We start from the raw sequence: 21,962 nt of genomic DNA, 5'->3' as shown, positions 1-21,962 counted from the left end.
ATTTTGTCTCTGCTGTTAAGGATTACATGCCATGTATCTGCTCCACATTTGCTGTTGAAGCTGAGGTATCCTAATGGGTCTGGACAATGCCTCAGTGATCTCAGACAGAGGGAAACCTAGCCTTTTTCTAAAGGATAAATTATCAGAGGACTGGACACACTGTTCACAGTGTCTAAACATTTCAGCAAGTTCCTGTTTGTAATGTATCTAAATCCCTCCTACTTTGGAGGAGCTAAAAACCAGTGGGACATGGGGCTCCAGGTGCGTATCTTCATGGCTTTGACACTCTTAGGTCACGATCATTTCTGCAGGCACGGCTACACGCATCTTTGCACCCTTCCTTTCTTCTGCACCCTTGCGTGCATTTGCTCATCTCTGCAGTGTCTGTTTATGGATTGCCTGCTTGGTGACACACACTGGGCCAGACCAGGGAAAGATGAGTCGTCTTCCTTGCCTGCCCTTGACGATTCACAGACCAGTGCAGAGAGAGACAACTACAGCATGTACTATGCTAATTAGTCAGGTCAGAGAGCTATTGGAACGCAGAAGAGAGAGTGACAACATTGCCTAGAACAGATGATGTTCTAAGTGATATTTGAGTAGAAATAACATTTCATAAGATGCGATACTTCTCCAGCACTTACTGAATACAAAGTACTCTTTGAAACACTTTCCAGACGTTAATGTAATTATTACATGTGGCTGCTCTATTTGGTTCATACTATTATTATCCCCACTTTATAAAGGGAAGAATTGAGGCACAGGATAAATGACTTGGCTAAGAATCACACTAGTGTCTGAACTTGGATTTGAGTGCAGGCAGGCTGGCTTTTAACCATGTGCCTCTGGATTCCCGTGGTATAACTGGGGTCCCCACGAATGACTCAGTATAGCTGGGGTCTATTGATTATGTGTAAGAGTGGTTGTCAAGCTGGAGATGGAGTGAGGCCAGATTATAACTATCTCAACATTATATCTCATGTTGAGATCTCATCCTATAGGAAATGGGGAGCCATTGGGGACCATTTTCTTCCAAATAGCCCTACTCCCTCTAGACTCAGCACTGTTCTTTCTTGTCAGTTCTCAGGGGCTCTCGGCTGAGTCCTCTGTACACTTTCCATACTCCTCACTGGGGAAACTGCCTATGATATGTGACTCTAGAGAAGGGCTCTCAACAATGCTGACCACCGAGCACATTCTCCCAGTTCCCAGAGTCTACTCTTTCTCATGCACCCAGGAATGGCACTCATCCTTTGTAGCAGTCAGCTTGTGCTGCCAGAACCAAATATCACAGACTCAGTAGCTTAAATAACAGAAATTGATTTTCTCCCAGTGCTGGAGGTTCAAGATCAAGGTGCCAGTCTTGTTGGTTTCTGGTGAGACCTCTCTCTTTGGGTTGTAGATGGCTGCCTTCTCGATATGTGTTCACGTGAGTCTTCTCTGTGTGAGCAGGGGAGGGAGTGTGGTACACATGCGCTCTCTAGTATCTCTTCTCATAAGGGCACTAATCCCATCATGAGGACCCCACCCCCATGAACTTGTCTAACCCTAGTCATATCCCAAATGCCCCATATAACATCGTTGCATTGAGGGTTGGTGCTTCAATATCTCCCGCATTGCAGGCAGATGCTTTACCATTTGATCCACCAGGGAAGCCAATAAATTTTGAGAGGACACATTAAGTCTGTAACATCCATTGAGACCCAGACCCATTACCTGTATCACCCAGTTGAAGAAAAGCTCTACATTGCTGAAGCAAAGGCTAGCAAATTCCTGAATGGCCTGCAGTTTCCCAGCTTATCAACCACTCCTTTGCCTTCTTCCTCTGCTCCCCCTCCAACTCCTCCTCTTCCTTCTCTCTCTGCCCCCTCCCCCCCTATCTCTCACACACATATAAGGACATTTGATTTCAAGAAAACAATCATACAAGCAAACTTCCTTTCATCATTCTTTACACAGGTCAAGTTAATCTCCTCATTTAGTGCTTCTGAATCTACCTTCTGTTTAACCCCTCAGCACACACAAAACATTACTGAATATGTGTCTTTTGTCTGTCTTTCTGGCTGAACTATGAGCTTCTCAACAGCAAAGATCCCACCATATTCATATTTTTTAATATAGAGCCTGCACAGTGCCTGGCTCATCATTAAGTGCTGTTTAGATATTTATTGAGTGAATGAGTGAAGTTATTCTTAGGCCACAAATATGCGAAAGATGATTCCTGCTATCCAGGAGCTTTCAGTTCAGTTCAGTTCAGTTGCTCAGTCGTGTCCGACTCTTTGTGACTCCATGAACTGCAGCACACCAGGCCTCCCTGTCTATCACCAACTCCCAGAGTTCACCCAAACTCACGTCCATTGAGTCAGTGATGCCATCCAACCATCTCATCCTCCGTCATCCCCTTCTCCTCCTTCCCTCAATCTTTCCAGGAGCTTAGACTTATTGGAAGTGGAATATGGAGAATATAATACTGTGGAGTCACTGAGGATGCTCCCCAACACTGAATCAGGACCAGCCTGCTGCCATCCCTGGACACACTCCATGACCACTCCATGCAGGTTAACTGAACTCGGACATAGAGACCATGTAATGATCATAATGGGGGTCTCCAGGTGGTGCAGTGGTAAAGAATCCACCTGCCAATGCAGGAGATGCAGAAGACGATCCCAGGGTCAGGAAGATCCCCTGGAGAAGGAAATGACAACCCACTCCAGTATTCTTGCCTGGAAAATTCCATGGACAGAAGAGCCTGGTGGGCTACAGTCCATGGGGTCACAAAGAGCTGGACACGACTGAGCACAAGCATGAATGAGCACAATAGCATATATGCCATTATGCCAACCGTCCAGCATCAGGCATTTTATGTAGTAGTCACGTTAATCCTCACACACCTAAACCACCTTTTAAAAACACATTCAGGAAGAGGAACAGAATTAAGGAATCTTGCTACAGTCCCTGTGGAGAAGGCAATGGCACCCCACTCCAGTACTCTTGCCTGGAAAATCCCATGGACGGAGGAGCCTGGTAGGCTGCAGTCTATGGGGTCGCTAGGGGTCGGACACGACTGAGCGGCTTCACTTTCACTTTTCACTTTCATGCATTGGAGAAGGAAATGGCAGCCCACTCCAGTATTCTTGCCTGGAGAATCCCAGGGACGGGGGAGCCCGGTGGGCTGCCGTCTATGGGGTCGCATAGAGTTGGACACAACCGAAGCGACTTAGCAGCAGCAGCAGCAGCTACAGTCCCTGAGTGTTACCTGTGTTACTTCCCCAGATCCCATCGATGTACCACAGAGAGACACTGGATTATATTTCGGGGAGAGTAGAGGGTTGATTGATAGGATGCTGGCTGGTGTCTAACATCCTACCCTCTCAAGGCATTTGGGAATTGATTTCAGGAAGTCCTTTCATTGTTTTTCTACATGGAGAACTTCATGTTCTTGTATTTTTCCTCTTATTAAACTAGAAAGCCTCATCACTCTTATTTTGTAAGTGCCTGACTCACAGATTCCTGTGTCTCTGTGCTATTTTAATTCTCTGGTCTATTTGCCACTGAGTCTGCTGGAGCCAGATCCATCTCACTTATTTAAATACCTTTCACCAGGTATTCCCTCACTTTTCCTTGTTTTCCCACCCTGCCAATCTGTGTGGATGTGCTGCGTATGTCTCTCTAATAACCTGGGTGGGAGCTCAGCATGCACATGGCTCCTTATTCTGTGAAATAAGGAAAAATTAAAGAGCTGGCTGGCACACTCTTCTTGGTGACTTGGGGCTGCCGTATGCAGGAGCTTCCCTGGCACTGTTTACTGACGTCTCTCATGTTCTGTCTTGCTGGGATCTGGGAATACTTTAAACACTCAGCCCGAGGTAGCACTTAGCATTTATTAACTGCCAGTTCTGTGCCAGGCGCCCGTCAAGCACGTCCACATGCACCATCTCAGCTAATCTCACCACCTGTGAGATGCTTCTGTGAGGCCATGAAACGAGCCTCGTTTTACCAACAAGAAACAGAGGCTCAGGGTTTAAACAAAGGGGCTCAAGGTCTCCTATTTAAGAGGGGAACAGAGGTTTCCACCAAGCTTTTAAATTTTATTCACATCTGACAGGGCTTACTGTGTTCTAGGTGCCACTCTAAACATCTTATAAAGGGTAATGTATTTAATCCTTACCACGTCCCTTCAGGAAGTTACTATCTGACATTAAAATGTAAGGAAACTGAGGCACGGAGGGGCTAAGTAAACTGCCTGCATTTATCGCACTGGTATGCAATGGAACCACAGAATCTGCTGCCTCGCAGAGTTCTTGGACTTCAGGTCAAGCTTGATCAAGCTCAGGGTTTTAGGCGGGAAACTCTAGTAGAGTCAAGTCCACAGGAAGGACTTCCCTCCCCTCAACTTCATAATTGTGACCCTAATTACACACTGCCTAGGCTTTCTCCTTTTCCTCCTTGGTTCCTTTCAAGAGAACTTCAGGGGAAAAAAATAGTGGTTAAAGTCAAATTTTCAGGCCACACACTTGACAGCCAGCCCTCCATCTCCTCTCCCTCTGCCTCACCTCATTTCAGGCCTGTGGGAGCTGAAGGCACTAACTCCCGGAACCATAGATTCCTCCGCTTGCTGGCTCACCCTCTCTCTCACCATCAGTTTCATCAAATGTCTTTAATTTGAAAGGCAAGGGACCAGGAAGAATGGATTTTGAATTAACTAGTTCAGATAATCTGATGTTTCCACTGGAGCATGACAGGGTATCCAGTTAGCTGGGGAACAATTGCTTCCAATTGTGCGTTCTTGCGGATAAACCAATATCTGCTTAGCAAGGTTTTGCTGTAAAGGACGATCAAATAAGCATAGACTGAAGTTCCAAACCTGGATCCAGCTTCCTCAGGGTGTTGCTGCTGATGGGTAGGAGGGGGCGTGTCTTATGGAGGAACAGACTTCCACTTTATGTAAGAGTAAGAATACATGCTTCTGGAACTCACGTATGTTCTCTGCCCAAGTTCCTGGTCAGTACTGTTAGCTCATCCCTCTGAATCCTCAGTGCTTGTGTCAGGGAATAATCACTAGTGCTTAAACCAGACAGGTCCTGCTTGAGTCCTGCCAAATGCTTTGTAAAAGAGATGCCACACATGCATCCTAAGTCACTTCAGTCGTGTCCGACTCTTTGTGACCCCTATGGTCTCTGGATCCCCAGGCTCCTCTGTCCATGGGGATTCTCCAGGCAAGAATACTAGAGTGGGTTGTCACGCCCTCCTCCAGGGGATCTTCCTGACCCAGGGATCGAACCCGCATTTCTTATGCCTCCTGCATTGGCAGGAGGTTCTTTACCACTAGCGCCACCTGGGAAGCCCAACAGAGATGCCAACTACCCACCAAAAACGTATACAACTCTTGTGAGGAGCAGCTGCCTTTCCTTCTCCCTCATCCGTGACGAGTTCTCAATGATGGGATATGAGCCTGAGTCACGTGTGTTGCTTCCAGGCCTAAGAGGGTGGATAGGTATGTCTTTCCCCTGTCTTCTCTCTCTGGGTCCAGAGAACCCTGAGAACCAAGGGATGATGGAGTGGTGAGATGAAGGATCCTGTCACCCGAGGAGGAAAACTTTCCCCTGATGAGGAATTGGCTGCTAAGAGAGTATGAAATAGACTTCTATTGTGGGGTGTCTGTTTCATCAGCTCATGTCACCTTGACTTATGTATCCTATTCAGTCCTTCTTAAGTTTTTCTCCCTCATTAAGGCAGAGAAGTTGCATGTCCTCATTTGCATGTAGGCAGTGAAGGGAGATGGTCTCAGAGAAATCACCATGGAGGGAATGTATAGATGCTGGTGGGCCAGCAGAGTGTGGGAGGAAGGGATTGAAATCCCAGTTACATCAAGTCATCCTCTGAGTAGTAACCTAAGTTCACTGCCTATCTGGTGAAACCAGTGATCATGCAGCACCTATAACTCTGAGCAGCAGCATCTATCAATAATATGGGCTGTAAGAACGTGGTCATAGGTTGCATTTGATTACAGCATTAAACTCTGTTTGCCCAACCTTCCATTGCTCTATTTGAGCCACACTTTATACAACAAGGTCATTTGATCATAACTGAAAAGAAGAACAACAGCAGAGGAAACACAAACCAGGAACAAAGAGCCAATATTCTGCTAGGCCCATCCCTAGGACTCTGGCTCCTTGGAGGTTTGGACTGTGTAGGATCTCTCCAAGCACAGGTTTCATTTCTGTATTTTTGGTTCATTTGGGGGGGGGCTGACTTTTCCTTTCCAAATATATACAGAAGAGGTAGAAAAATATTTCACTGGAGTAGAAATGGGAAATGACATTGTCCTCCCCTCCAATTAAAAATAGCAAAGAAAAGCATGTCTCGTGAGTAGTAATAATAATTACGGTAACAATAACCGACCTTTTGGGGTGGTTAATAGGGGTCTGGCATACCTCTGAGAGCTATACTTGTCAATGCAGGTTGGTGGAGGCGTGCTGTCCCTGGCGGGACCATGGAAGCTGAAGGGGTGATGTTGACCCATCGTCTCCCTGATCCCTGGCCTGTCTCCTGTGTTTCTCCTGTTCCGCTGCTGCTGCTGCTACTGCTGCTAAGTCACTGTTCCCCTAGCTGATGTTAAAACCTAGTCTGTTTTGTATTTGATGTCCCAGTTTGCCTCCCTTCATACCCTCCCTCTGGGAACCCTCAAGCCCAGCCCTAGTCTCAGCTGGCATGTTTGGCTTTGCTTACATCCCCATGGCCTGTGCTCTGAGGGGCTTCCTCCATGCTAGGCTCTTCTGGGGAGAAATAAGTTAGTCAACTAATCCCTCTCCCCCACAACTGGTTAATCCAAGTGTTTCCTCTTCCTCCGTCAGACGGCTTCAGTGTCCTGGTTAATGTGCCCTCAGAGTCCTTTGCAAGTGGGGGCATAAAGATGTGGAGCTAGGGTGAAGGAGGAACCCACATTTTTTTTGTAAGCATGCCTATCTTACTTCCCACCTCTCACTTCCACTCTCCACCCTTACCCCCAGTCAATTTACTACAAAGCTTCTGTGACCATATTTTTATTTATTTTTTAAAAGTATGTATTTATTTTTGGCTGTACCAGGTCTTAGGTGCAGCATATGGGAAACTTTTTTTATTTATTTTTTTTATAGCATGTGAATTCTTAGTTGTGGCATGTAGGATCTAGTTCCCTGATCAGGGATCAAACCTGGGCCCCCTGCCCTGGGAGCACAGAGTCTTAGCCACTGGACTACCAGAGAAGTCCCTGTGACCATATTTTTAGAACTAAGGTTAAATTGGTTTGACAAACACAAATTATGGTACAACACAAAAGAATGGCTGAAAATGAAAGCATCCCAGAAAATACATAATACCTATGGTCATGGTCACCATGAGGCAACCAGAGCCTTTTCTACCATCTGCAGAGAGGTTTGACTGCACAAATGACTCACCACGTTTCTCTCCTGCCCCCTACATGGTGATGATGTTTGCTCCATGATAGCCTCAATCTTACTGAGACTTGAACCAAATGGGAACAACAGCAAAGTCAGAACAACAGCCCTGGTAGAGCTCAAAGGCTGGGTTCTCAACATGGGGGCAACATGAAGGAATCAATACTTCCTTGAGGATTGGGGGGGGGGGCAGTTTAGTTTTTGAGACACACCAGTCACTTGGGTTTCTGGACATGGAATGTTGAGCCCAAGGAGTTGCAGGCAGGTTTTTCACTTGCCAGAGAGACAGCTGAAAAGTAGAGCTCAAGCCTCACAAGTCACTTTCTCCTTTTCTGTTTCTGTTTTCTTGAGATGGATGTAGAATTTCTGAGTTGATCTGGGGTTGAGAGGGCCTCCGAAGCCCAGTGGCCCTGACCTAGCTGTAGATTCCATAAGCCCAGGAACCTGTAATAGACCCAGATGAATTGAAGTTGTGTGTTGACAACAAAGGATTCTGGGAGGAGGCAGGAGAGAACCAAGGCTGTGCTGTTGCCGGGTGACCTTGGGGACAAGCACGCATTTGACTTCTATGCTTCTCTGCCAGAGTTTGTTTTAAAACCAGAACCAGATGCTGCCTCTGAGATCAGCTTCAGGGCTGAAAATAAATTAGGAAAAGAGGGTTCCATGCAGAGAGACAGCAGGGCAAGGAAGGCAGCATGGCCTAGAAAAGCCTGATTAAGACCATGGCGCAGAAGGGGAGTCGCCCTGTTCAAAGGAGTTGGACAGAAGAGGCATGGGACAGAAGGCTGTCTAGCCCTTTGCCTTGCTTTCCCCTTTTAGCAGTTGTGCTGCCAGTTAAATGAGGTCTTGGCAAAGAAATAGGTGTCCAGTCCTGATGGGCAAGGAAGAAAAGCAGGGCCAGGCAGGCTGGAGATGGCTTGTGTTCCAGTGTACCAGGCAGGGTTCCAAAGTGGCCTTCAATGTCCCCACCCTCTGGTGCAATGCACACTGGGAACTGCTGGTATAGGGAATTCTGGGATGCCCTGTTCAGATATCCCTCTTCAGGGCAGACACATTGAACTCCCACACTGGGAGTATTGGTTGCTGAAGGCTCACACTTGTGTCCCTCATCAAGAATTTCCCTGAGCCCCGGGGAACTTCCATACCCAAGGGATCCTGTTAGACTTCTGCAGGACTAAAAAGGCCTGGCCTCAACTTGGGACAACTCTCAGGAGTCACCCCAGCTTCAGAGCTCCCATGAGGGTTGACTGAGGTCTCAGTTAGAACCACATTGTCGGTCACCTGCTCCCACTGCTCAAGCCTATCTTCCTCACCCCCTGCTAGATCTACTTCCCAAGAATTCTCCCTGGTGAACCTTCCCCATGCAACTTCCCCGCCCTTATTCCTAGTCAATTTACTCCCTGGTTCAGAGACTTTTTTGGGAAGACTAACCTAAAGCCACAGATGTGCTGTGCTTAGTCTCTCAGTTGTGTCCGACTCTTTGCAACCCCTATGGACTGTAGCCTGCCAGGCTCCTCTGTTCATGGAGATTCTCCAGGCAAGAATAATGGAGTGGGTTGCCATGCCGTTCTCCAAGGGATCTTCCTGACCCAGGGATCAAACCCAGGTCTTTCACATTGCAGGCGGATTCTTTACCATCTGAGCCACCAGGGAAGCCCAAGAATACTGGAGTGGGTAGCCTATCCTTTCTGCAGGGAATCTTCCCCACCCAGGAGTTGAACCAGGGTCTCCTGCATTGCAGGCAGATTCTTTACCAGGTGAGCTACCAGGGAAGCCCAAAGCCACAGATGAGAGTTAGCATGACAGGTGTTCTGCATCACCGATCATTACGGAAACAAAATCAAAAGCATGATGAGGTATCACCTCACATCTTTTAGAACTGCTGTTACCAAAAAGACAGGAGATAACAAATGCTGGCAAAGACTTGGAAGAGTTGAGGGTGGCAAAGGGTAAAAGAGGGGAATGGAAGACATGATCAATGATGCCCTTGATGAAGATTACTGAGGCTACAGGATTTATTGGACCTACTGGACCTACTTACTGGATGAGTCATCCCACTTCAGATCCATGGGGTAGAGTGACCGCCTGAGAGGGTTAGAGAGAGCAGGGTGCCCCACCACAGCTGTGCACGAGTGGACACGGGGCCCTTATAAGCAGGCTCAGTCATTTTGCTCAGGATGACTGGGAGACCAGAGCCCTGGACAGAGACACTGGGCCCATGGCTGAAGAAATGGATGGCTCTCCAAGAGGAGAAGAGACAGCTCAAGGGGCATCAGCAGGCTGCCTTCCAACAGTATGGGCCACAAGGATGGATCCCAACCAAGCACAGGGCTTATGCCTACAGCACTCAGTGTGTAAGGAACTGGCCCGCCCATGCTCTTTCCCTATAATGGATCGTAATAGCTCTGTTTGTATGGAAGGAGTCAATATATTCCTAGAGTATTATATTACCATACATTATCTATAAATTAGGTAATATATATGAGAGCACTTGGTAAATGGAAAAAGAGCTGTACAGATGAAAGATATTCTGTCTTCTTCTGTGGTATTTATGTAAATGAGCTGACAGGGATGACTGTGTTCTGGAAACTGTAAATCCCTGTACAGACGAGGAGCCATGCCATGTGTCTCTCGGGGTACGTGTGGGCCCGGGGCAGGCATGCCCTGGCTTCCCTCCTGCGAGGGCAGCTCTCCTCCAGTGGAACGCCTGCCAGCATGCAGAGCGAGTGGGCCGAGGTCTCATGATGCTCCGTTCACAGAGCCCTGGAATAAGAGTCTTCAAGCCGAGCAATTTGCAGAGAGCAAATTAAGGGGAATAAAATTCCTGTAACAGATCCTAGGAGGAGGGAGGAGACGAGAAGGAAGGAGGAGGCAGAAATTTTTAGCGATGCCTGCCATTTGCTATAGTCTCATGCATGATGAAAGGCGTACTGGAAATTGGAACCAGGTAGAATTGGGCCCGTGCAGAGTGCCCTTCTGGATGATGTGTCAGAGTGCCAAGTTGACAAGGGGCTTCTAGTTTCAAAACAGCCTTATCCTAAGGTGTAGCCCTAATGGCCAATGCTGTGATGGGCCAGAGGTAGGATGTACTGAGAGGGCTGATGCCCAGCAACTCTTTAAACCTTCATGACTGCTTTTCCCAGGGTGAGGCTGGTCCTGGAAGACTTTGGGGTTTGAAGGGGGTGTCACTTGCTGGGGGGAAAAATCTCCCTTGGATTGGTGATTCAACAGGTGTCTTTAACATCTCATATTATTGTTATTGTGATTATGACTGTCACTTTTCATTTGACCAGTGTTGCATAACTGGCCCTTTAACAGGCCTTGTGCTAGATACTGTACATGCGTTACCTCTTTATCTCTTCCATTACTAAAGTGGGTGCTGCTGATACCTGTTTTATAGATGCAGGCACTGAAGCTTCAAGAGAGTGGATAACTAGTTCAACCAAGTGGACCCAGCTCAGGTCTGCAGTGAACACAGCTCACCGGAATCAACATTGCATATAGCTGCCACCGTCTTGCAGCCCCTGATCCTATCTGCTGGCCCCTCTGCTGTGACTCCAGTGCTCACTCACTCCTCACTCTGAGTTTGAGCACTGGCTTTGGCCTTGGCTGCTGGTCTGCAAGTCTGTTCAGGATCTAGAGAGTGCAGCGTGGACCCAGACAGTGGACCCCCAGGTCCTGTGGGGTCAGGCCCTACTCCCTCCAACCAGGTCAAGTGAGCCAGACCTGGAGACTCCCACCCCTCAGAAAGGAGAAGCTTCTGTCAGGGGAGTTTTCAAGCTTCTCTGAAGCTGTCAGGGTTGTGGGGACTGACCTGTGTCCTTCCAGGAGTTCATATGGAGGGGGTGCATTGAAGTTCACAGCCCGGCACCTCAGTATGTGACAGTTGTTGGAGATAAGGTCTTCAAAGAAATGACTAAATTAAGACGAGGTCAGGGTGCATGCTCAGTCACTTCAGTCATGTCCAACTCTTTGCAACCCCATGGACCATTGCCAGCCAGGCTCCACTGTCCATGGAATTCTTCAGGCAAGAATACTGGAGTGGGTTGCCATGCCCTCCTCCAGGAGATCATCCCAACTCAGGGATCAAACCCGCATCTCCTGCATGGCAGCCAGATTCTTTACTGCTGATCCATTGGAGAAGCCAAATGAGGAAATTAAAACGAGGTCAGGGGCTGGGCCCTAATCCAATATGGCTGGTGTCCTTATACGAAGAAGAGATTAGGACACAGACGTGTACAAAGGAAGACAGTATGAAGACCCAGGGAGAAAATGGCTGTCTGTAGGCTGAGGAGAGAGGCCTGGAGCAGACCCTTTCCTCCGACTCCTCAGAAAGAATCGACCCTGCTGACATCTCGATCTTGTAGCTCCAGCCTGCAGGACAGTGAGAAGATGAATCTCTGTGTTGAAGCCGCGGAGAGTGTGGTGTTCTGTTTCAGGGGCCCCCGCTGACTAATACCAGTGTCACCGCCAACCCGGCCCCACTGCCCCGCCATCCCCACCACACCTCGCGTTCCCTCGCTGCCTCTGCTTGGCAGTCAGCTGCACGTCTGGCTGATGGGATGGATCCTTGCTCCCTGTCACAGAGGAGTCTCCCCACTCCAGAACTCTTGCCTGCTGTGTTACCTCCGGTGTCTCCAGGCAGGAGGAAGGACTGACTGAGAGGCAGCTGAGTGGTCTCAAATGCAAAGAGGTGTCAGGGCATTCTTGGGCTGCTGCAGAAATTTAGATACAGTAAAGGGGACATCCACACCAGGATGGGCAGTGTGCTGTGGTGAAAACGCCTGGGTTTGAATCGGGCTCTGCCATTAATGGGCTGTGTGAGTTTAAGTGAGTTACTTAACTTCTCTGGACCCAGTTTTTCCCATCTGTAAAAATTCCAATTTCTGCCTAATAGGATTGTTGTGGAGAGCATGTTAAGAAACAACGGATGAAATGTATTCTGTGAATGATGGGTGAGATAACCAGCTCCTGGTGAGATGGGATGGAGGCCGTGCTTACTGCGGCCAGGCTTTCCTGAGTGATAAAACTCTCCTTCTGGCTTTCTGAACAAGCCTCAAAACTCCAAAAACTTTTAAAAAGGAGCTGAGTCTAGAGTGTCCATCTGTAATATTGGTTCAGAAACCAACACTTTGTTTTCTCCATGTTCCTTCCAAACCATAGATGGTGACCCTGAGCACTTTGGTGGCATTCTATTCTAGGCAACATTCTAACTACTCGTATTAGCTCATTTAATCCTGGTATGGACTGAATTGTGTCCTCACCTTCAAATTTGTAGGTTGAAGCCCTAAGCCCCATTACCTCTGAATATGACTGTATTTGGAGAATTGGCCATTAAAGAGCTGCTGCTGCTGCTGCTAAGTCGCTTCAGCCGTGTCCAACTCTCTGCGACCCCATAGACGGAAGCCCACCAGGCTTCCCCGTCCCTGGGATTCTCCAGGCAAGAACACTGGAGTGGGTTGCCACTTCTTTCTTCAACGTATGAAAGTGAAAAGTGAAAGTGGAGTCACTCAGTCATGTCTGACTCTTCGCGACCCCATGGACTGCAGCCTACCAGGCTCCTCCGTCCATGGAATTTGCCAGGCAAGAGTAATGGAGTGGGATGCCATTGTCTTCTCTGACTAAGTTAAAATGAGGCCATTGGGGTGGATCCTAATCCAATCTGACTGGTGTCCTTATAAGGAAAGGAGATAAGGATGCACACGAGACACTAGGAGTGCACGTGGACATAGAGAAGACCGTAAGAGGCAGTGAGAATGTGGCTGTCTGCAAGCCAAGGAGAGAGGCCTCTGAGGACACCAGCCCTGCCAACACCTTGATCTTGGACCTCCAGCTTTCCAAATGTGAGGAAATAGAGTTCTAGAATTCAAGCCACCCAAGGTGTGGTCACTTGTTATGGCAGCCCTGGCAAACCAAAGCAATCCTCATGACAAGCAATGAGCTAGGAAATATCATCAGCCCCATTGTCATTCACTTGCTCATTTGATGCAGATTTTCCAGTAGCCCACTCTACTCAGGACTGGGTTAGGTGCCAAAGGTGCAATAATGAATGAGACACAGTCTCTGACCTTGGGAAGCTTAAGGAAAGATGGACCTGCCTGAGAAGGAGACAGACAAGTCAGCAAATCATCACAGCTCATCAGGGGTGTATGTGTCCAAGATGGGGTATGTGTAGCCCATAGGACCCTCATGGTACTAATGGGGTTGGAACCAAGTCTGAATGGGATGAATGTAAAGTCTCCATGTGGATCCACTACTCTGTGCCTGCAAAGACCTCCCCAGAGCTCCGTGGACAAGGACAGCCACGTTAGCTGAGCAGTAGCCTCCTCTGCAGTGGCAGGGGTGCCCTATTGAGAGAGGGTAGGGCTGGTGTGTGGGAATACAAGCCAACGAGGATGGACATGCTAGGCTGATGTCCTTGTGTCCAAGTGTCACAGGAGCTTCCGTGGGTTGCCTGGGAATCCTGCTTTCAAGGATTCTGAAATTTAATTCACCTGTAGGCCAGATGAATGGTGATCCTCATTCTTTCTGTTTTCTCAGATATGACGTCCTCCACACTGCCACCAGACTTTCTAAAACAGAGCCACAGCTGGTGGTATCTGAGCACTTCTATGTGCCAGGAAGGCTAGGCGAGTTATTGTACATCAGCACCTAATGGAATCTGAGAGTCTTCCTACAGAATCTGAGGTCATTGACAGTCTTTCTCTGCCTGTCTGTCCAGGCTCATGTCTGGCCCCTACCTTTTCCCCTTTTGGGCCCCTTTTGTCCTCCACTTATACACATCCCATGCCTCAGGCCCGTACAACCTCTACCTAGTCTATGCCCTTTCTTGTCTCTATACTGTTCCTTAATCTCAAATGTTTTCTCCATCTACCCAGCATAATGAACTCCTATGCATCCTTCAAGACCCAATTCCTTATCTTTGTTTTCCTGTAGTACTAGGTCTGTACCTCTATTAAAATACATATCACAGTGTGTCACCTCTAATGTGTCTGCCTGTCTCTCCATCATCAGCCTGAGTGATAAGGAGGGACCGTCTGTTCATTTTGTATCCCCAGCACCTAGCATATCAGTGACGCAAAGTGGGTGATCAACAAATGTCCATGTAGATTTCTTTTTCTTTTTCAGCTCTGGTGTTTTTGTTGGATAAACAATTGATTACAGTCTGATCCTTTATTTTAAATAAAAGATTCTGTATCTTGAAATAAGAAGAGCTAAAACTATATTGTTTTCTCCATTGCCTCAAGGCTAAGCGTTGCTCTCTTTACATTCTCTTCACAGGGAATATATGGCTCTGTTCCAGATAGCCCAAGCTTATTCGTATCCCCAAAGTCATGCCTTTTTCCTTTCTCATCTTTTCTCATGCCATTTCCCCCTAGTTGGAAGGTCCTCCTACCTACCCAAAATCTTCTCATCTCTCAAGGTTCATAAGCTTTGCTATACAAAGTGTGCTCTGTGGTTAGCATCAGCATCGCCTGGGAGCTTGTTAGAAATATAGAACCCCAAGCCCCACTCAGAAACCACATTTTGAATCAGAAACCACATTTTAACAAGATCTCCTGATGATTCATGTGTGTATTAGTCACTCAGTTGTGTCCGACTCTTTGCGACCCCATAGACTGTAGCCCTCCAGGCTCCTCTGTCCACAGAATTCTCCAGGCAATACTGGAATGGGTTGTCATGCCCTTCTCCAAGGGATCTTCCCAACCCAGGGGTCAAACCTAGGTCTCCTGAATTGCAGGCAGATTCTTTACTGCCTGAACCGTTAGGGAAGCCCTGTGATGATTCATAGGCACATACATTTTGCAAAGTACTCATCTAGAGCAGGGCTCTGCAAAACTTTTCTGTAAAGGTTCAGAGAGTGAATACTTTAAGCCTGCAGACTATAGGGTCTTTGTCCCAATGACTCAACTCTGCAGTTGTTGGCACAAACGCAGCCAGAGACCGTAGGTAAACAAATGGGTATGCTGTGGGCCAATAAAACTTTATTTACAAAAGTTTGTGGCAGGCCCTCTAGTTGTGGTTTACTGAAACCTAGAGTTCAACACCTTTGCTTACTGTAGTGGAACGCCCTTGGGCGGCCCCCTGTGATGTTGCCTCCTGGTGTTCACACCCTTGGGTAATTCCCTCCCCTGGAGTATGCGCTGGATTTCTTGACTCACTTGTAACAAACAGAATATGGCAGTAGTGATGGTGTGTCGCCTCCAAGGTTAGGTCATAAAAAGTCTGTGGCTTTTGTCTTGGGGCTTTCTCTCTCTCTCTCTCTTGCTCTGTCTCTCATGTTGCTATCTCTGGCAGAAGCCAGCTGCCATGTTGGAAAGCACCCCGTGGAGAGGTCCACATGACTTCTGCTGACCACATGGTAAACGTGGAAGCACATCCTCCTCCAGTGAGACCTTGAGCTGACTGCCGCCAAAGCTGAAACCTCGACTGCAACCTCACAAGAGACCCTGAATGTAAACCAAGGAACTAAGCTGATTCCAGATTCCAGACCCTCAGCAACTATGAGGCAGTAAATGATTCTTGTGTTCAGTCCCTACATTGGGGGTCATCTGTTATCAGCAATAGATAATTAACAGTGTTTACGTGTTCCAAACTGCTCCCTCGTATCTCTCCCTTCTAATTCCTACAGCATCATTTTGGTGAATGCTGGAGGAGAAATCATCTTATATTATTTCCTAATGACATGAGTCAGTCCAGAAGTAGATTACAGATTTTTTAAAGGTAGGGACTGTATCTTTTAAAGTAAATAGGCACTTTTCACAGAGTATTTATTGAACTAACTTCATAGAGTTTTTCTTGTTTTCTGTTGAAAAGGCAGGAGCCATTACTCGTTGGAGCAGTTATTTCTGTTCCCTGACATCTAGTTTTCTTTGACCTTGCATAGGAACTATGATTTTTTCTTCTACTAGTACCGTTTTTATTTGACAACAGTAAAGAAAAAAAAAAAAGTTAACCAAACACCTGAAAGCTTTTTTCAATTACCTAGTAAGTTTACTTAAGCTGAACTTTGCTGTAGAACTGATCCTTTTCACTTTTTTAATTCCTGGATGGAAGAGGAAATGGTCTTTGGACGATAAATCCTGTTCCCAGGTTATCTTTGAGAAAAATGTAATCCACTGTATTCTTTTGCTTTCAGTTTTTCTCCTACCTCTTGATTTTGTTGGCTCTTATCTCCTTTTTGTTATTTCACAGTTTCCTGGGCACTTAAAGAACTTCACCCCCCATCACTCCCGTTTTCAAAAGCCTGTTCATGGTACCTCCACACTGCCTCACCTCTGCTGACTGACTCTGGGAGTAATAAAACGGTGGGCACAGAGGGCGAGCTTTAGAAAGGGATCTTTTCCAGTTGATTCAATGACTTGGCCCAACAGTAACCTGAAAGAGAAAATAATTCACCCTGTCTAATGTTGGCTTGACAAAGCTCTGACCGACAAAGAATGGATGCTTTGTTCAATGTAGAGATCCCCGGATCAGGGCCCATCTTATACTGCATTTTTAAATTTTCTAATTTTTCTTGTGAATGAAATTAAAGCTTTCCAAATAAGGGACACAGGCTCTATGAAGTGTGTGCACGTGTGTGTGAGATTTCTTTCAAAAATGTGTTTAGTTTTTCTCCCCTAAGTCCACTTTCTTTATTTTATCTATAAATTGTATCCTCATCTCCAAAATGCACTTGATCCTAACAACTTTGAAGACCTTTATCACAAAACTAAAAAGATACAAGTTATCATCCATAAATGCAAGTCAGATATTATTATTTTTTGGCCATAATCAATCACCAGTTCACAACATCTGTCCTGTGATGACTGTGACCTGCCCATGGTGGTCATCCACATCACCAAGTCCCCATTCTGGCATAGAGGTCATTGTGCCAGGTTAGTGATCATAGAAAGCAAACAATAACTGTAGTCACATACAGTTTCTATAACTATAAACTGATGGGAAACTCTTAATTGGATCTACAAATTACTGATCCAGGAAGCTGTAAAAAGAGGAAATTGGTTTAGTATCTAGGACTCCAAATTAAAACTAATATTATTTGGTCATTCCAAGTCATTTATTCTATAAATCTAGGGGTTGCCATGCTTTTTCATCAATGGCCAGATAGTAACTTAATAAATATATCTGTGACTGAGTTTCCCCTCTGAACTGTTAGTATTAGCCTCTGAGAACTAGAAGACTGTTTTTCTCGAAAGTTTAGGAAGGGATGGTGTTTACAATGCACTCAAAAAATTGTTCAGCTTAGAATTTATATAGAATGAACTTTGAGGCTGATTTAGGATTACTAAAAGTAACTTTCTATGGGCAAAAATGTCACCAGGGTGGAGGTGAATATCTCACTCTTGCTTTGCAAGAGCAAATGTATGAGCTCCCCCGGTGGTCCAGTGGTTAAGAATCTGCCTTGCAATGCGGGGGATGCTGGTTCGATTCCTGGTCTGGGAAGATCTTGCATGCTGCTGAGCTGCTGCTGCTAAGTCGCTTTAGTCGTGTCCGACTCTGTGCGACCCCATAGACGGCAGCCCAGCAGGCTCCCCCGTCCCTGGGATTCTCCAGGCAAGAACACTGGAGTGGGTTGCCATTTCCTTCTCCAATGCATGAAAGGGAAAAGTGAAAGTGAAGTCGCTCAGTCGTGTCCGACTCTTAGCGACCCCATGGACTATAGCCCACCAGGCTCCTTCCTCCATGGGATTTTCCAGGCAAGAGTATTGGAGTGGGGTGCCATTGCCTTCTCCATGCTGCTGAGCAACTAAGCCCAAGTGCCACAACTACTGAGCCTGTGTGCTTAGAGCCTGTGCTCTACAACAAGAGAAGCCACCACAGTGAGAAGCCTGTGCACTGTGACAAAGAGTAACCCCAGCCTGCCACAACTAGAGAGAGCCCGCACACAGCAGCAAAGACCCACCACAGCCAAAAGAGAAAATAAATCAAATAAGTAAGTCTTTAAAAAAAATTAAAGCATGAACATGAGAGTTTTGTTAAAACAACTTCCTACCCAAACCCAGCCAATTTTTAGTGCCAGTGGAACCAGAGTGTGGGCCTGTGGGACCCTTAGAATTGGGCCCCCTTGGGTCCCACAACTTCTGTTTCTTCACCAACAAGTCTCAGAGCCCAGGACAGTACACATATGATGTGGCAAATATCGCCTGCTCTCAAAACAGAGCATGCAGAGAAAATTAATTTAAATAAAGCATGACAAATATTTGCTTCAATTTAAATTCATAAAATGCCATTTCATTACATTTCGTTTTCATGTATGTCATGCTAAAGCTATTTTTTAAAATTACTTTAGAAGTTAGAACATGTAGGAAAACACATTTTTTGAATAAACTACACTGGCATGACATAGATATTTGAAGCCTGTAATATTGATTTCATAGCAGAATGATGGATCTGAAGTCTAAGAATTTTTTAAACTGCAATTAAAGTAAACATTCACGAGGGGTACCTACGCCCTCCTCCTTGTGATGACCATACAACAGCTGCCAGGTGGCACTTCTGAGAAGTAACACTTCTTGTTCTCATGACTCAAGCACATCTTGGAGTGAAGGGTATGGATTTGAATACACTGACACAGAGCAGGAAGGCCATGCCCTTAGAAGGAAAAGAAGGTGCCTTTCTCCTAAGGGAAAGGAGGACTGGGGGAGAACTTACTTTGTGAACAGTGGGGCCACCAGCCCTGACTCCTGGGCCTGCTTCTCACATAATTCTGTGACAGTTTCCCTTTCCTTCCTCAAAACCCCCACTGATGTGATCATGAACTCTCCTCCCAGAACAGCACAGCAAACCTGACTTTTGGAGCTGTCTCCTGGCATCATTTCCTGGTATATGTTGATATCTCTTTAAGCATGATATTTTTATATCACTCTTTGAAGAATGATGACTCTCATTCATTCCTAAAGTCAATAAAGACATATTGAGTAGTAACTCTGAGCCAGGTGCTGTAATAGGCTCTATAGATAGAGGATAAAGAAGATGAAATCATGACACTGAAGATTTTGTGTTCTGGTAGGTAGACATGTTCATAGGCAATAATGACAAATAAGTGGATCTGGCAGTCACTCCTAGAAAAGGTCTTCTGGGAGAAGAACCCTATTCACCAGAAGGGAACTTGAGGAAGAGCTCTGAACTATCTGTGGAAGTGGACTCACTTAGAAGAGAAGCATCCTCTCCAAAGGAGTTAAGATCTCTGACCATTTCCAGTAAGAGGGGAATCATCATCCTGAGGATTTCATTGGAAGTGAAGGTGTTAGTCACTCTGTCAAGTCTGACTCTTTGTAACCCCATGGACTGTAGCCCACTAGGCTCCTCTGTCCATGAATTCTCCAGGCAAGAATACTGGAATGGGTAGCCATTCCCTTCTCCAGGGGATCTTTCCAACCCAGGGATCGAACCTGGGTCTCTTGCATTGCAGGCAGAGATTCTTTACCATCTGAGCCACCAGTGAAGCCCTGGTGGATTTTACTAGTACCGATATTTCAGTGAGGTTGACTCTAAATATAAATTCAAAGTAGTATTAAAAAAATATCAAACACCCAAAGTCACAAGGTTTTCCATTTTTTTTATTGGGTTGACCAAAAAGTTTGTTCAGATTTTTCCTGTAAGATCTTATGGAAAAAGTGAACAAACCTTTTGACTAACCCAGTATTTGGAGGGAGGGATTATTGAAGGACTGCAAATAAAGAAAAGTAAAGACATGGGATAGCAGCTTTCTGTAGATTCTGTTGGGTATCTACCAAGCTTGCAATGACTTCTTCTGCCTGAGAATTGCCCTCCCTCCAAAGTATCCCTACAAAAATGGAGAGGTGGACCCTATGACTTCAAGCTGCTGTACCCAGTGGGGGTAGCTGACCTCACTTGAATCAGTCAGATTCTCTCTCCTAGGGATTTAGCACTGGGACTAAAAGAGAGCCAATTGGTCTGCAGTGTCCAGGGACAAAGAACTTTGAAGAGTTGTAGAGAGTCTGTCTTCTGCTCATCTCATACATACGTGCAAACACAGAGAGAAGATGGCATTTGTCATAGACGGAAGCAGAAATGAGGGAGGAGGAGAGAGCACTACCAGGTGTCTGAAGGTGTCTAGTTCCTGGGGCCTTTTTCTCTTGAGTTCAATAAGACACCATGGTCCTGAGACACATTCCCTCTTCTGGGTAAGCCAGCTCAAGTTGGTTTCTGTAACCCATAACCAAAAGGGTCTTGCCTATACTTATTGTCTCTGGTTTAGGTAGAGTCCTGCCTAAGTGACTGAAAGCTTTTCTTACTTATGTGCTGTCAGGATTCCAGGTTTGTGACTCCCAAGCCCCACATTATACCTGTTGAATCTGGTCCTCTAGGGTGAGATCCAAGAATCTACATTTTGTAACAGATCATTAGCCCATTCTGATGGGTTACCAGGTTGTGAAACTGTGGGATAACATGATGCTCCTTGTAACTGAACTGTGATGTACCATGTGGTATCACAAATGCTATAGCACTTTCCTCACAATGACCCTGTGACATAGGCATTATTTATTATGGGGAATACTGAGTCCCTCTTCTAATGTTTCCTTCCATGTGGGGGCAGCTCTACTGGCTGGAACACTTCTGTCTAATCCTTAGCCCCTTACTCACTGGTGACCTAGCTGGATGCTGAGTGTTTGGAAGGAGAAAACAGACATGTGTAGCCCAGCTTCTTGCTTTTCGCTTTTTGGGGGGAGCTGGCCTGCCTGCAGAGAACATGTGCTCTCATATGCCTGCTCCTTGCTGGAGATCCTCCCACATAGGCTCTGCCCCTGCAACAGGGGCTGTGGTAAGGGAGACCCTCCCCAGTCTAGTGCAGACACGATGGGGTGGGAAATTCTCCTCATTGTGAGAGTCAGTGCTCTATCTGCAGGTAAAACTCTATGACCAGATTCTGGCTTACCAATGTGTTGTCTTGGCTCCCATCTGGTCCCACTTTTATGTCTTATGTCTCTGTTCATTCAGAGCTCTAACAGGGATAGGGAGTTCTTAATGGGCTCCTCAAGATTCCTCTATAATTACATACATGGTTGCAGATAAAACCAACTGTCTGTCCAACACCAAGTCCAAGTACCTCTCTAGGCCACAAAGGGAACTTCTGGAGTGAGGCCTTTCAGTATAAATAAGCTATATATTCCCCTGGGAGTTGGTGAAAAATGTAGATTATTATTCTGAAGGTCTCAGGATAGGGCTTGTGAGTCTGCATTTCTAACTAGCTTTCAGGTTACACCAACGCTCTTGGTGGGAAGTTCACATTGGATCCACACAATTATATAAAGGATAATTTCCAGAGGTCCAGAGCCATATAAGTGTAGCAGGCAGTATGACAGCCCTCCCCACCCCACCCCCCAAAGATATCATGCCTGAATCCTTGAAATCTGTGTATATGTTACTTTATATAGCAAAGGGAAATTAAGGTTACAGATTTAGGGAAGGTTGCTGATGAACTGTCCTTAAAACAGGGAGATTATCCTGGACTTGCAAGATGAGCCTAGTATTATCATGAGGGTCTGTGAAAGTGGAAGA

The 21,962-nt window shown here is 46.3% G+C and overlaps 1 protein-coding gene and 1 long non-coding RNA gene across 2 annotated transcripts in view; one reads left to right on the top strand and one right to left on the bottom strand.

Moving 5' to 3' along the window:
• The window catches only part of LOC145507478 (uncharacterized), a 301,802-nt gene that overhangs the window by 193,182 nt on the left and 86,658 nt on the right, over positions 1 to 21,962 (top strand). The gene's annotated exons all lie outside the window — the stretch shown is intronic.
• On the bottom strand, positions 15,402 to 20,818 carry LOC145507480 (uncharacterized). The gene is made up of 2 exons (XR_014054894.1): positions 20,750 to 20,818; positions 15,402 to 16,814 (listed from the first exon to the last, which is right to left on the bottom strand). It is a non-coding gene; the product is annotated as an uncharacterized LOC145507480 (long non-coding RNA).

Source organism: Giraffa tippelskirchi, chromosome 5 (assembly GCF_054371585.1).
Source record: "Giraffa tippelskirchi isolate mGirTip1 chromosome 5, T2T-mGirTip1v1.2.pri, whole genome shotgun sequence".
NCBI classification, from domain to species: domain Eukaryota; kingdom Metazoa; phylum Chordata; class Mammalia; order Artiodactyla; family Giraffidae; genus Giraffa; species Giraffa tippelskirchi.
The sequence above is the reverse complement of the archived record's forward strand: the minus strand, read 5'-3'. Positions and strand labels throughout refer to the sequence as shown.